The sequence below is a fragment of the Plecotus auritus genome (assembly GCF_963455305.1).
Source record: "Plecotus auritus genome assembly, chromosome: 2".
Lineage (NCBI taxonomy): Eukaryota > Metazoa > Chordata > Mammalia > Chiroptera > Vespertilionidae > Plecotus > Plecotus auritus.
Genome location: NC_137771.1, coordinates 31,501,864 through 31,516,026, shown reverse-complemented (window position 1 = coordinate 31,516,026; position 14,163 = coordinate 31,501,864). Strand labels below are relative to the sequence as shown.

The 14,163-nt window shown below is 41.4% G+C and overlaps 1 protein-coding gene across 15 annotated transcripts in view; it reads right to left on the bottom strand.

Moving 5' to 3' along the window:
- The window catches only part of SCMH1 (Scm polycomb group protein homolog 1), a 136,052-nt gene extending 124,017 nt beyond the window's left edge, over positions 1-12,035 (bottom strand). For 7 of the 15 annotated variants that reach the window (XM_080653462.1, XM_080653465.1, XM_080653451.1 and 4 more), the window contains exon 1: positions 11,817-12,002. The gene's annotated coding sequence lies outside the window, so the exon portion shown is untranslated. Of the gene's footprint in view, positions 1-11,816 lie in introns of all 15 variants that reach the window. The other 8 variants (XM_080653458.1, XM_080653460.1, XM_080653463.1 and 5 more) reach the window with 2 other exon arrangements.
- Between the last annotated feature and the right edge of the window lie 2,128 nt (positions 12,036-14,163).

Below are 14,163 nucleotides of genomic sequence, written 5' to 3'. Positions count from 1 at the left end.
AAAATTGGGCAACATTGGACAACAGTGAAAAGATGGGTAGGCTAGAGCAAAGAGACTAAAGGCAAGAATGTTGGGTTTTTTTTTTTTTTTAGCACTTTTACATATATGACCATTTCATCACAACAAATCTGAAAGGCAAGTGATATTATCTCCATTACACACACACACATCACCCCTAAGGCTTTCAGAGTAACTTAACTAAGTTATACTGATATTAGTGAATATTTAAGCCTGGGATCAAAATATGTATGTAGGTTTAAAAATCTTTATAAAATCGAAATCTATCTTTATCATTGATTTTCCACAAGTATCTAAGAAAGTGACTCTATCTCACCTTTACTCGGAGAAGCACTTTAAATAATAAAAACGTATGAAATATACTTTATAAAACATTTTTTAAAAATGTTTTTATTGATTTTAGAGAGCAGAAGGGAGAGGGAGAGAGAGATAGAAACATCAATGATAAGAGAGTCATTGATCAGCTGCCTCCTGCACACCCCTCACTGGGGATCGAGCCTGCAATGGAGCATGTGCACCGATTAGGAATTGAACCAGTGACTTCTTGGTGCATGGGAAAACGTATTTTTACAATATACTGTACAAATATAAATGACTTCTAGTTTCACTCCTTTATAATTTTCAAAGTTAACTGACTTACATATTATTTTATTTGTATTAGTTGTTCGTATACATCTTTTACAGTTCTGTTAGCACTATAATTCCCTTGAAATTAGAATTCTGATCTGAATCATTACTACACTCTTTGTAACAGCATCTTGGATAGTAGTTTAATGAATGTTCACTTATAGAAAGAAAGTGATCCTCACAGTAAATATGCAAAATGGCTAGGACATCTACTCATGTTATCCTTATTAAGCACTTGAAGAAACAGAAGCAGAGTAAACTCTGATGCTATTTCTCAGCTAAAAAGCTCATTTGTTGAGCTAAGGCTCTGATCTTTTCCTATTGCACTACTAACTCAAAAAAGATACTAAGCCTAATTCTCCAACTGAGAGTCTGGCAGGGTAGCTAAAGGAAAATACTTTAGTTATGTTATTTTTTTAATTGGAAAACTCTAAAATATGGATCTTAATGTGAATATAAAATATTTGTAACCTTTCGGCTTTCTTTTTGTTTTACTGGGACAGTGGTAGAAGGAAAATAAAAGTGCTTCTTAAAAATCCTACGCTTGGGCCCTGGCGGTGTGGCTCAGTTGGCTGGCCATCATCCCATGCACTGAAGGTTGCTGGTTCTATTCCTGGTCAGGGCATATGCCTGGGTTGTGGGTTTGATTCTGGATTATGGGCTCAATACCCGGTAGGGGGCATGTAGGAGGCAGCCGATGGATGTTTCACTCTCACATGGATTTTTTTTTCTCTCTTCCTCTCCCTTCCTCTCTAAAAATCAATAAAAAAAAAAAAATCTTTTTAAGAAATCCTATACTTGGCTATAAGTTACTTAAAACTCAATAAAAACAGAAGTTAAAAATATAACATCTTAGATTTATACTTAGCTCATGGGAGCAATTCCACTTATATATGTTACTTTATATGATTTTCCATAACATCCAGTATGAGATTATTTCCATTTCACTGACAAGAAAACTTAAAGAGTTAGTTTAGAGAGTTAGTAGGTGATTGAACTAGGATTTTAAACAATCTAGGTCATGCTCTTTACAGTATATTATATTGTTACTTGCTTGCACAAAACTAATCAATAGTCTTCTGATTGGTCTCTCTTTACTTCCATTCCATCATATGTATGGCAACCAGAATAACACTTCTAAAATAAAAAGTCAATCATATTGACTCTCTGTTTAATATCTTTCCATAGATTCATGTAGCCCACAGAATGAAATCCACCAACATCCTTGGCATTGCTACACCTTTCAAAACCTAAATCCTTTAAGATCTGGCCCTTGACTACATATTTCTCCAGCCTCATCTACCCATTTTTTCCTTCTCTCTACCTTCCTCCCCTAAGTTATTTTAAATGATCTATAGTCCCTCGACTCATCTATAATGAAGTCCCTTTTCCCATTACACACTCAATTTGTCAAATTAGCACTGATCCTTCAAAATTTAACTCAGAAATCAATGTATCTCCTCTTCCTCAGCCTTTTTCCCTAGATAATAATTTCTTCTGTGCTATGTTGATATCTGGTTTATACTTAATAGCATTTAAATACTGTATTGTTTATATGCCTCTATAGCCTATTTGACAGTGAGGCCCTAACGGATGTCTTATTTATCTTTATATCCCTAGGGTCTAACACACTGTCTGATGATAGTAGACATCAGATACATGTTTGTTAAATTGAATTCAAGTACAATTAGAAAGTACACAAGTGTTAAAAAAAGATTTTCAATTTTGCAAAATATAAATGTTTCAAAGGGGGAAAAGAGCCTGAAATCCTTTAACTGAACTGTGTGTAACAATGGCAGTTGCCCTGAAGGTCCCTGCTAGCACTTTGTGCCCCAGCTGGGCCTCCAGAAGGTTCATTATTTTCCTATTACCACTGTGACAATTTATTAATGAGCTCACTGTAAGCAAGACAAATTGAAATGACAGCCCTGGCAACTAACATCTCTTATTTATTACTAGAGCTAGTCTCTCACTAGCAGTGCCATAGATAAAACAATATTTATATAGTATCTTCTAAGAGACCTGCCAACATTATGACTGGCACTAAGGGAAATCCAAAAAAGTACAGGTCCTCATTAGGATAGGCAAAGAATGTGGTCTTTAAAAATAACTCAAAACTGAAAATCACAGATGTCCATTAGAAGTAATGATAAAGGCCTCATGTAATTCATCATTTATGGGTCAAATGCCTATCCAAGAGCTAAATGAAGTGCCACTGGAGTTGTTCTTGCTTCTCCCGGATGCAGGAAGTATTACAACATATGCATGGAAAGGAAACTGAGAACCAGTACTAGGCATTCTAGCAGAAGGAAGGTCTATAAAACTAAAGCCCTACCCCTCCAAAAGTTTGAAGGCCCCTTGGTACCAAGGATCCCTACCAATGATTTAAGGCTACTCTCCTGAGATAAAGGCAAATCATAAGCTGTTAACACAACAAAAGTAAACTTTGTAGTGCAACTAGACACAAATATGATTTAAAAGAAGAAAGAGAAATGGCAGGAAATCCTAGGGATACAAAAAGATACCACCTACACTCACTGTCTTTCACTAATGACTACAGTACCTCCAGGTTAATACCTGTTTTGGCTTCCTAGGGCTGCCATAACAAAGTACCATATACTGGATGTAATAAACAACAGAAATTTATCCTCTCACAGTTCTAGAGGCTAGAAGTGTGAAATAAAGGTGTTGCAGGGTCATGCTCTCTCTGAAGTATGCAGGAGACGATCTTTCCTTACCTCTTCCAGCTTTTGGTAGCCCCAGGAAACTAATACAGATTGTGGTACTGATGAGAGTAGAGTGCTGCTCTAACAAAAATTTAAAAATGAGGAAGTAGCTTTGGATTTGAATAATAAGTAGAGGATTGAGAGAGAAAACCTAGACTGCACTGAAGAGATGGTAGGTGGAAATATGAACACTAAAGGTGCTTCTAATGAGGCTTTAAAAGGAAATGAGGAACATGTTATTAAATACTGGAAGAAAGACACTTCTTGTAATACTGGCAAAAACAACTTGTCTGAATTGTGTTCAGCCATTGGGTGAACTTGTATGTGATGAACTTATTTAGTTAAGGAAATTCTAAGAAAATTGTTGACATTGTGATCTACTTTTTCCTTGGTGCTTATAGTAAAATATGAGAAGAGATAAACTGAAGAATAAACTGTTAAGTAAAAAGGACCCAGCACTTGGTGATTTAGAAAATTCTCTGCCTATCCAGACAGACAGCGTGCTCTGAAGACAGGGCCAAGGGTGTGGTTGGACAATCATTTGCCTGACTCATGGATACAATCAACCACACAAGTTAGAAATAGATATGGGTATACACACATGGTTACCCAGGAAAAATCAAAATAGGGAAACGGTTATACAGTATATACATGATTACCCAGGAAAGATCTGCAGAGGACCCTCTTGTCAAATGGTTTGGACCCCATGAATTATATGAGAGACTGACAAGGTTTTTGAGAATTTCATACCAGCAGAAGTATGAAAGGGAGAGAGAAGAAAACAAAATGAAGGAAGAATAACACCAAGGGCAGCACCACAGATGACTGAACCACTGGGATCCTCTTGAGCTAAAAGGGTGGGGCTGGCCCAGCAGGTTAGAGGACAGAGTATCCAGTCAGGATTATCCCAAGCCTTGAGATCAAACGGAATTTGCCCAGATGGGTGAAATTTGCTTTAGACTAGCAACCATTTTATTCCTTCCATTTTCTCCCTTTCCTAATGGAAATAACTTTCCTATTCCTGTGCTCCCATTGTACCTTGGAAGCAGATAAGTTGTTTTCTAGGTTTCACAGATCCACAAATGGAGAAGAATTTTCCCCCCCATATAGACCATACCAGAGTTCCACCCATACCTTATTTAGATGATTTAGAACAGTGGTTCTCAACCTTTCTAATGCCAAGACCCTTTAATACAGTTCCTCGTGTTGATTTAGAAGATGAGATTTTTGAGTTAATTACATTTACATGAGATTCTGGACCTAGAGTTGATGTTGGACTACGTTAAGACCTTGGGGAATGTTGGGATAAAGTGAATGACTTTTGCACATGGGAAGGACCATGAATGAATTGGGGGGACAGGGCAGAGGGTAGACTAGTATGTGTTGATCTGTGTTCCCCAAACTGTATACTCCTGAAACGTTTGAATATCCTAGAAGGTGATGTGCTCTGATTCCATGGAGAGAGAGGACAAGGAAGCTTTGGGTTCGGTACTCACCCAGACTTCACTCTTGGTGTTTCTTCATTTGGCTGTTCCTGATTTGTATCCTTTATAATAAACCTGTATGGCACTTTCTTGAGTTCTGTGGGTTGTTCTAGTGAATTATTAAGCTATGGGGCGGAGGGGGTATAGGAACCCTTCAGACTTGTAGTTATGGCATGTTACACAGAGTTGGTATGCTTTAGGTACATTCTGGAGTAAGACAGTATATGTATAAACAAACAAACAGAAGATGCTCGTTGTTACTTTTATAGTGGATAAATTCTAAAGCAATTTCATGTGCCTTTGTTTTTTCAGGTACTAAATACGTGCCTGATATATAGCAGCCACTCAAATATTTGATGATTCTTCCATCAGATTTCTTGAACCAAGAGTCAAGAGAATCAAATTCCAGTTTTTATGACTCTACAAATTGTCCCTTCTTTGAGCCTCAGTTTCTTCATTGAATAATTGACCTAATACTCACAGAACCTGAGAGTTGTAAGAAATTTTAGTGATCACCTACTGCAGCTCCCACTTGCCTAAATCACAGAACCAGTGAATGGCAGACAGGAACTTGAACTGGGACTCAGTCACTAAGCCATAATTCTTTCCACATATCATGCTGCTAACAAGGTCTCTTTCACCTTCTTACCTATTAAATATTGGAGATGGAAATACTGATCTTTAGACTATCATCCAATCCTGAAAATACACTAACAACAGCCTAAGTTCTATCTTTATTAAACAGAAGACATAAACAAAATTATCAATATTAACCCTAGTTACTTTTTAGAGAAATGATAATATAGACAGCAGAGGATTAAAATCCTTTCAATTGTGTTGATATATCAAATGTTTAAAAATAGAGAGGCTCTATTTTGAATAGCTTCCCTGACTCCATCTTCTCCATAATTAAATGGAATGATAATAACTGGCCCACAGAACTGGTAGATTGAATTACTACTATTCTGAGATATCCACTTATCTAGTATCTTGGTATCCCTACTGTACCTCAGAGCACAATGTTTATTGTTGCTGTTGTTATCCAATGGTCTTTTTATAGTATTCTTACTTTATCTGCCTAGAAACTTTCACACTGCTAACTGTTCCTTTCTTTTTGAAACTTAACAATTGCTATTTCCTTGACATTCAAAACACCACTTTCCTAAATAATAAACATGCTTCCCTAAATAATAATGCATGTTAAGCTTTATAAATGTGTTCTGCCATTTGCTTTATTCACACAACTTTTATATATGAGATTCACCCAAGTTACTATATAGGTCTAGTTTATGTATTTTCATTATTGTATGCATTTCCATTAGGTAAATATACCATAATATTTTCATTATTTTATTGATAGGCATTTGGACTAGTTTGAATTTTCTGCTACAATAATGTTGTATGAATATTTTTAAAAGATTTTAAATTGATTTTTAGAGAAAGAGGAAGGCGGGGGAGAGAGAAACATTGAAGTGAGAGTGAAACATTGCAACCTGGGCATATGCCCTGACCAGAAATCGAACTGCAACTTTTCGGTGCATGAGACGATACCCAACCAATTGAGCCACAATGGCCAAGGCTGTATGAATAATTTTGTATGTCTCTTTACACATATATTAGAGACAAATTTAATCTGGTTTGGAGACTTTTCAGAAGTCCCTTGAGGCACCTGAAGATAAGACAGAACATAAAAAAGTCAGGGTTGGAAGTCTAACATTCTAAATCTTCTAAGACAAATGGTTGTCTGTTCTCCACTCAAATATCTCTAAGAACAAGTATGCTGGCTCTCATGTTTTCTATAATACTTTACAAGACATAATGACTAAAATAGTCTTTATTCATGTTTGAATGTCCCAGAGGAAATTCTATGTAAGTATGAATAAAAGCAATTATAATAAATAAGAAAAGCAATTATAATAAATAAGAAACCACTTAGAGATGTGCCTATAATACATCAATGAGCAATAGACATAGTGATTAAAATGAATATACAATATGTACATACTTTAATTTTAAAAGCTAACATTTGTAACACATAATACAGAAGGGGAAAAAAATAATGCAGCAGTCTTTATATGCTTCACAATTTAAGGAGCCCTGGCCAGTGTGGCTCAGTTGATTGAAGCATCGTTCCATACACCAGAAGGTGGGGGTTCGAGTCCCAAGAATTGAGGATCAGAGAAGCAAGTGACCAGCCCTGGGTTCTTTAATGAGAAACCCAGGCTTCATCCCAAATCTAAGTCACTATGGTAATATAAAAAAAGAACTTGAAATCAGAGCATCTTTAGTCACTTTCTACCAGTGAGATCTTTTATGTTTCTTAACTCCACTAAGCCTATCTCCCAAACATGGTTAATGCAAAGATTAAACTACAAAACAAATCTTAGCACTTATTTTTTTAAAAAATATTTTTATTGATTTCAGAGAGGGAGAGAGATAGAAACATCAATGATGAGAGAGAATCATTGATTGGCTGCCTCCTGCACGCCCCCCTACTGGGGATCAAGCCCGCAACCCAGGCATGTGCCCTTGTCTGGAATTGAACCTGGGACCCTTCAGTCTGCAGGCCGACGCTCTATGTACTGAGCCAAACCAGCTAGGGCTTTAAAATATATATATTTGTATTGATTTCATACAATAGAATAGAATCATAGATTGGCTCCCTCCTGCAAGGCCCACACTGGGGATCGAGCCTGCAACGCAGGCATGTACCCTGACCAGGAATTGAACCGTGACCTCCAGGTTCTTAGGTCAATGCTCAACCACTGAAACATGCTGGCTGGGCTTAGTACTTATGTGTTTAACCTAAACTTGGCCTACATAGAAACATTTCTGAATGTGAAATGTCTTCCTTGGTTTTAATCAATGCTTATAAATTTTACAGTTAGGAAACAGGTAGTGAGAGAAGATGTACTATCTATACCTCCCTAGTATATCTAGAATCAAGTCCAAACTCCATAGTTTCAGGTCTTTAATACGATGGCCCCAGCCCATCTCCTTAGCCACATTTCTCACAACTGAGTTACACAAATACAATACCCAAACCTATGGTGACTACCATTTTTTAACCAACATATCTTATACTTTCCCTACTTTGTATCTTCACCTAAATCATTAAATCTATTGAAATTTGTTCTCCAAGACCCAAATTAAATTCATCTTGAGTGTGATGTCAACCTTGTTTCCAAATGTTGAAAATGATGGCACCCTCCTCTGAATTCCTATATCATTTTTGCTTTTATTTCCCATAAAGTATTTATTGCCTTATAATTTAGGTTGAGCATGAAAAAAACTTTCTTTCCCCCAGCAGAGGTGAAGTACCCTAAAGGTAGTTGGAAGAGAACTAACATTTTAACATTTACTTTGCATCTACAAAGCACCAATTGCTTTTCTAGTAATTATGCACACACACACATATTATTTTTATAATCTTTGTGACACCCTATGAAGTAGGAATTTATTTTTTAAAGATGAGGACACTGAAAGTCTCAAAGGTTAAACAATTTGCTTACAATCCTAAGGCCAATAAATGACATAGTCCAGATAGATCTGATTGTTTCCTATATCCACCCACTAATGATCAGGAAAAACCTTCATTGCCTTTGCAATTAAGTATTGGCAGAAAAGATTTGATATAGAGTATTTGCCCTCTTATTTTCCAAGATCAAGAACAGACTCTTCAGAGCAAACTGAGTGATTAACATGAGTCCCAAATAAAAATGAAGAAATCAGAAGTCTGCTTCCAAAAAAGTTAAACAAAAAACAACTTTATTCTCCCACTCTTGTGTTTAAAAAGCCCTCCTCCTTTGAGGTTTATGCCATCTGGCTATATATCACTCTCTACCCTTCTCATCTGTTATCTACTCACCCTCCCAATGAATCACCTATATTCACTGTACCTGGGTCACAATATTCTCTCTTCCCCACATTCTAGCATTTTAAATCACTTCACAATCCACACAGAAGACTCATTTAATAAAAGAGCCTCAGACTTCCTTGTCATACTCAGCTTCACTGACCTTTACCTCTGCTGTACTCCAGCTACCCACACAGAGACCTACAACAGCTCCATATCAGACAATTTAACTCCAATATTCCACTTTCTGACCAAAACCTCCTTTTTTTCTAACTTACTTCCACCACATTTGCTCATTGACCTAACTCAAGAACTCACAAAATCTTCAAGTCCAAAACTGAACTCATCATCCAGTGTTTCCTGTCTCAGTTAATATCACCGCTATCCACCTAGTCACCCTGACAAAAAAACCTGGGTATCATGCCGGACTCCTCACCCTGTCATCTGCATAACCAATCAATCATAAAGCCTCCATTCCTTTCTCCTCATCCCTGTGATCACATTTCAAAGATGTTATTCAACCATGTCTGATAAAAACCTTTCAGTGATTTTTTAAAAAATCCCTCACTAAATTAATTTCAAGATACTCATACATACAAACTCTAACATGATATGGTATCTGCCTGTATTTCCAGCCTCACAATTTACCACTTATGTCTTCACTGTTATACTCTTAGCAGTCCCAAACTGCTTGTGATTACCCATGCAAGCTATTCCTTTTCTCACATTGATGACTTTCCTCAAGCTGTTTTCTCTGTTTGAAGCACACTTTTCATTCATCTTTGCCTGACTTACTCCTCCTTAACATTTAAGATTTGGGTCAGGTCTCATCTGTTCCCAAAGTCCTAGGCTAGCACTCTAACCGTAAGCACTATATGCATAGCTCTTACCTCTTATTCTGAGGTATACTAGTAGTATTTTAGCATTTAGAACTAAGATTGGAAGTGTATCTTATTCACATTTGTAGATCCAGCTAAAGACAATACATGGCATAGTGCTGACACAATAGTAGATGCATAAATGTAAAGGTTAGAACACGTTCAACTTAAATTTTCAGTGGGATATTCACACCAGTTCTTTCTCACAGTTTTTAGGATTTCCTACTACTAATTCCAAGTCCTATGAAGGGAAAGAACCAGAACCTTTCCTGGGTCTGTACAGTTATGTACAGAATGATGTTATACAAATTTTTATCCAACCTACATACCAGAAATCAAAACTTGACACATACACTACAAACTTCAAAACCACTAAACAACTTAAAAAATGAACATGTATGAATAAGGATAAAGAACCAATTCTGAGTGCTGGTACGTATTTGTCTATGTTATGGAAACAGCAAAACTTTGCTTAGAACTAGAAAGGGTCCCAGATACAAGAGCTTGGCATTTTATCTACAAGGCCATCACAGCTCTTCTGAGCTTAAAAAATTACTAACCAACAGGGATGCTGTAGGCAGGGTTTTAAGACCTTGGTAAAAGACCCTTTTTAAAAACTTAACCCCATACCAAGTCTAAGTAATGAAAAAGCAAGTAAAAATTAATGCTGGTAAGTGAGCAACAAAAAATGTTTTTCATAGTAATTTTGGGCCTTCTACTGGCAGTTAGAAATAGAGCATAAAGTTCAATATAATAAAGCATTTCCCTTTCCAACTAAATATTAAATTGCAGTTTGGCACCAACTAGGTTTCAATCCTTTTCAGAGTAAAAAAAATAAAATATTCTATTTGCATGGTGCATTGCAACACTTTGATATACATTAGTTCATTTAATAAAGTATTTATAGACATTTAAAAAATGAGGGCAAACCCAACATTTCCCATTTGTTCGAACAAACAGTACTAGATGTTTTTTGTTTGTTTGTTTGTTTTGTTTTTAAGATCAAAACAGCACAGAAATGAGAAAGGGACTAGAGCATTTTTTATTTAAACAGGTCAATCCTTGGGGCCAAGGAGCTTCTTGGAGAAACTTAATACTTGCTCATTCACATTAAGACGCTCTCCTTTAAAGGGGATATGGGCAAACTAGAAATCATTCAGAGAAGGGATTAGAGAACCACAACATATAATAATCAAGTGAAGGAACTGGAATTAGTGAAGACAAGACATGACTCCAGGAATATGATTATTATCTTCAGGTATCTTGAAGAGTGTCCACAAGGAAAAGGGTTTCCTTGGGAAGAGATTAGTTTTCCATCACTGGAGGAAGTGTAAAAACAGGTGGGTCAAAATATCACGGTAGAATTTGGGATTTTCAAAGCTACTTTAGCATGGGATGGAAGAAAGGGACCCTGGATGACTTTTAAATTCCCTTCCAGTCTGGAGATGTTCTGGGTTTCGGCCATCTCCTGGAAACTTTTTCATTCCTCTCGGGGCTGGCCCACAGCACTGCCCAGGTGTCCAGCCCTCCCGGCACCTTGCTCACCTGGGCGCCCAGCGCCCCCACCCCCACCCCACGGTCTGCGGTACGAAACTTACACTCCCCGCCCGTTTCCAGCGCCACAGTGAGTTGTCGCGCAGCTCCCGATGCTGGAGCCAGCCTGGAGGACGCTGCTGACAGCTCCGGGCCCCTCGCACCGCCGACCTCGGTCCTCCACCTGGGCTCGGGCCCGGACCCACAGCATCTCTCAGCTCTGGCGTCCGTGCAGACACACAGACCGGGCGCGCAGACTGACAACCACTCTGACTCCCCGCCCTCGGCTCAAAGCCTACCCCAGCCCCTCGGGCCTGGGCAGGGCGACTCTCGCACCCACCACCCCGCGATGCCGAACCTCCAAAGGTCCCTCTGTCCTTGGGTTCCCCGGGCCGGGACCTCCTGCCGCGTCAGGCCGCCGGCTGGACACTGGGACCCGCCAGCCCGGCCGCTGATGCAGAACCGGCCACCGGCCTCCGGGCCGCGCTGACGAGGTGGGGAAGGGCCGCGACCGCGCTCGGACCACCGACAGGCCGACTGGCCCCGACAGACACAGACAGCCGGGTCCCGAGAGGCAGGAGCAGAGGGCCGGCAGGTCCCGCCGCCGCCTCCCCGCCCTGGCGGGCCGTGGTCCTCCAGGCCCCTCAAGCAGCGGGCTGTCCCGGCTGGTGGAGGCAGCCGCCGAGGCGCTTACCTGCAGGCGCGGGGCCGCACAGACCGCTCACTCCCTTCCCGCCGCCATGTTTCCCCTGCGCAGGAGCGACGGAGGACGCGAGAGGGGCGGGTGGGGGCGGCTCCCGAGGGCGGCTGGCGGGCGAGCGGCAGGGGGCTCGATCCGGGCAGCAGCGCTGAGGCGGGGGCGGGGCGGAGCTGTCTGGGGGCGGGGCGGCGGCTCCCAGGCCCCGCCCCTGTCCCGCCCGTCGCGAGGTGGCGTGCGCCTGAGCCATTAGGCGGGCGCGCGGCGGGGGGAGGTGGGGGTGGGGCGGTGTGGAGAGGGCGCCGCGGAGCGGCCGAGCCCCGCCAGCACTGGCGGCCTCTCGCCTTCCGCCCGGGGTACCCGGTTCCGGCCTTTGACCCGCTCTCCAAGCGGTGTCTCAACTAGGGTAAACCCAGCCCTGAAGAGAGATAGGGGACACAGGTTCAAATCCCGCCGCCGCGGGCCTCCCTCCCCGAGGCCACGCGTGTGCCCATGAGGGAGACGACAGAAACCGAGAGCGGCCGGATCTCGGCCTCACAGGCGGGCTGACGGGAGGCGCTGCCTCGAGCTAAGAGCTGCGCCCCCGCCTCGCTCGGGGCCAGCTGTGTGATGGGTGACCTTGAGCGCGTAACCTCGCACCTCCACCCAGGGCCCTCCTCTCTGACGAGATAGCGCTTAATCCAGAGGGATGGGGAGCGGGGAAACAAGTCCATGCTTGTCAAGCCCCCGGAACTGAGCGGGGATCTAGAAAGTAAATGCCCAGTAAGGATAAGCCCCGCGGTCTTCCAGCGGTTCACCCACTCAGCAGGCTCACACGGTCATTTTTTGTTTTTTTTGGTGCCCGTTAGCACTCTTTGCTGCACTCTTCTGGGTAACGGGTTGGCCCTACTTCAGCAGTGAGGAAACAAGCGTGGGAGGTGAAGCTACTTGCCCAGGGTCACCCAGCCAGTAAATGACTGATGGAGGCTCATCTCCAGCCCCGCGGACTTCCGAGCCTGTGCTCTGCCTGCAGGGAGGGGTCAGCTCTGTTAGAGTGGGTCAAAGGGGGCAATCCAGGGTTAAACAGATTCAATTTAGCTCTTGAACTTAGCTCTTGAGTCTGCAAGGGGCAGCTAATTTCAGGCAGAGAAAGGGATGTTTGCAAAGGCATGAGGACAGGATACCGTCTGGTTGGCTGTTGTGACTGGTGTAGTGGGAGTACAGGAGGCACTAGGAGGTGATGCTGCTGAAGTTAAACAGGGAAAAGGAAGCCAGAACATGGAGGTCCTTGTATGTCTAGAATGACATTGAATGCCCTGTATGTCTTACAGTTTATTTTGTAGGCCAATGGTTTTCATAGTGTGGTCCCAGAACCCCTGTTATCCCTGAATTCCTTCCAGGAGTCAGTGAGCTCAAAATTAATTTTTAAACAATGTTAAACGTGTGCTTTTTCAGTCTCATTCTCTCGCTAATGTAAGTGAGGTTTTCCACAGAATATAGGACATAAGATATTGCAACAGGTTAAATGCATAAACAGATAGTAGAATCCAGCTGTCTTTTGTAAAGCCAGGTGTTAAGGAGATTTACACAAACGTACGACACCACTCTTCTCATTAATATTTTATTTTATGAAACATTAGAGACCGGGTGCATGAATTCATGCACTGGTGAGGTCCCTTGGTCTGGCCTGCAGGGATTGGGCCAAAACCAGCTCTCCGACATCCCCCGAGGGGTTCTGGATTGCGAGAAGGCAGTTCTTGGGTGACGCACCCCGGAATTGGGCTCACTCCTCTCTGGTTCCAGGTGCGTCACTGGAGAACCACTGCTGCCAAGTGACCGCAGCTGGCAGTTCCTGCATTGAGCGTCTGCCCCATCATAGCTACTGGCCAGTCGGCCGGTCACTTAGGCTTTTATATATAGATATTTTCATTAAAGTGCATTTATGTTAACATCAATGGGTTTATTTATTGTAAATTTTAAACAAATTAATAAAGTTTTAGAAATTAATTTTTAAAAATATATATTGTTATTGATTTCAGAGAGGAAAGGAGAGAGGAATAGAAACATCAATGATGAGAAAGAATCATTCATTGATCGGCTGCCTCCTATAAGCCCCCTACCGGGAATCAAGCCTGCAACCCAGGTATGTGCCCTTGGCCAGAATCGAACCCAGGACTCTTCAGTCCACAGGCCAATGCTCTATCCACTTAGCCAAACCAGCTAGGGCAGTTTTAATTTCTAATGTGGTAAATATTGATAGAAGTAACTAAGTGCACATAAAAAAGCTCTTCGGGGTCCTCAATAATTTTTAAGAATGGAAAGAGGTCCTGAGACCAATAGGTTTCTGAATACCTGGCAGGGGTGG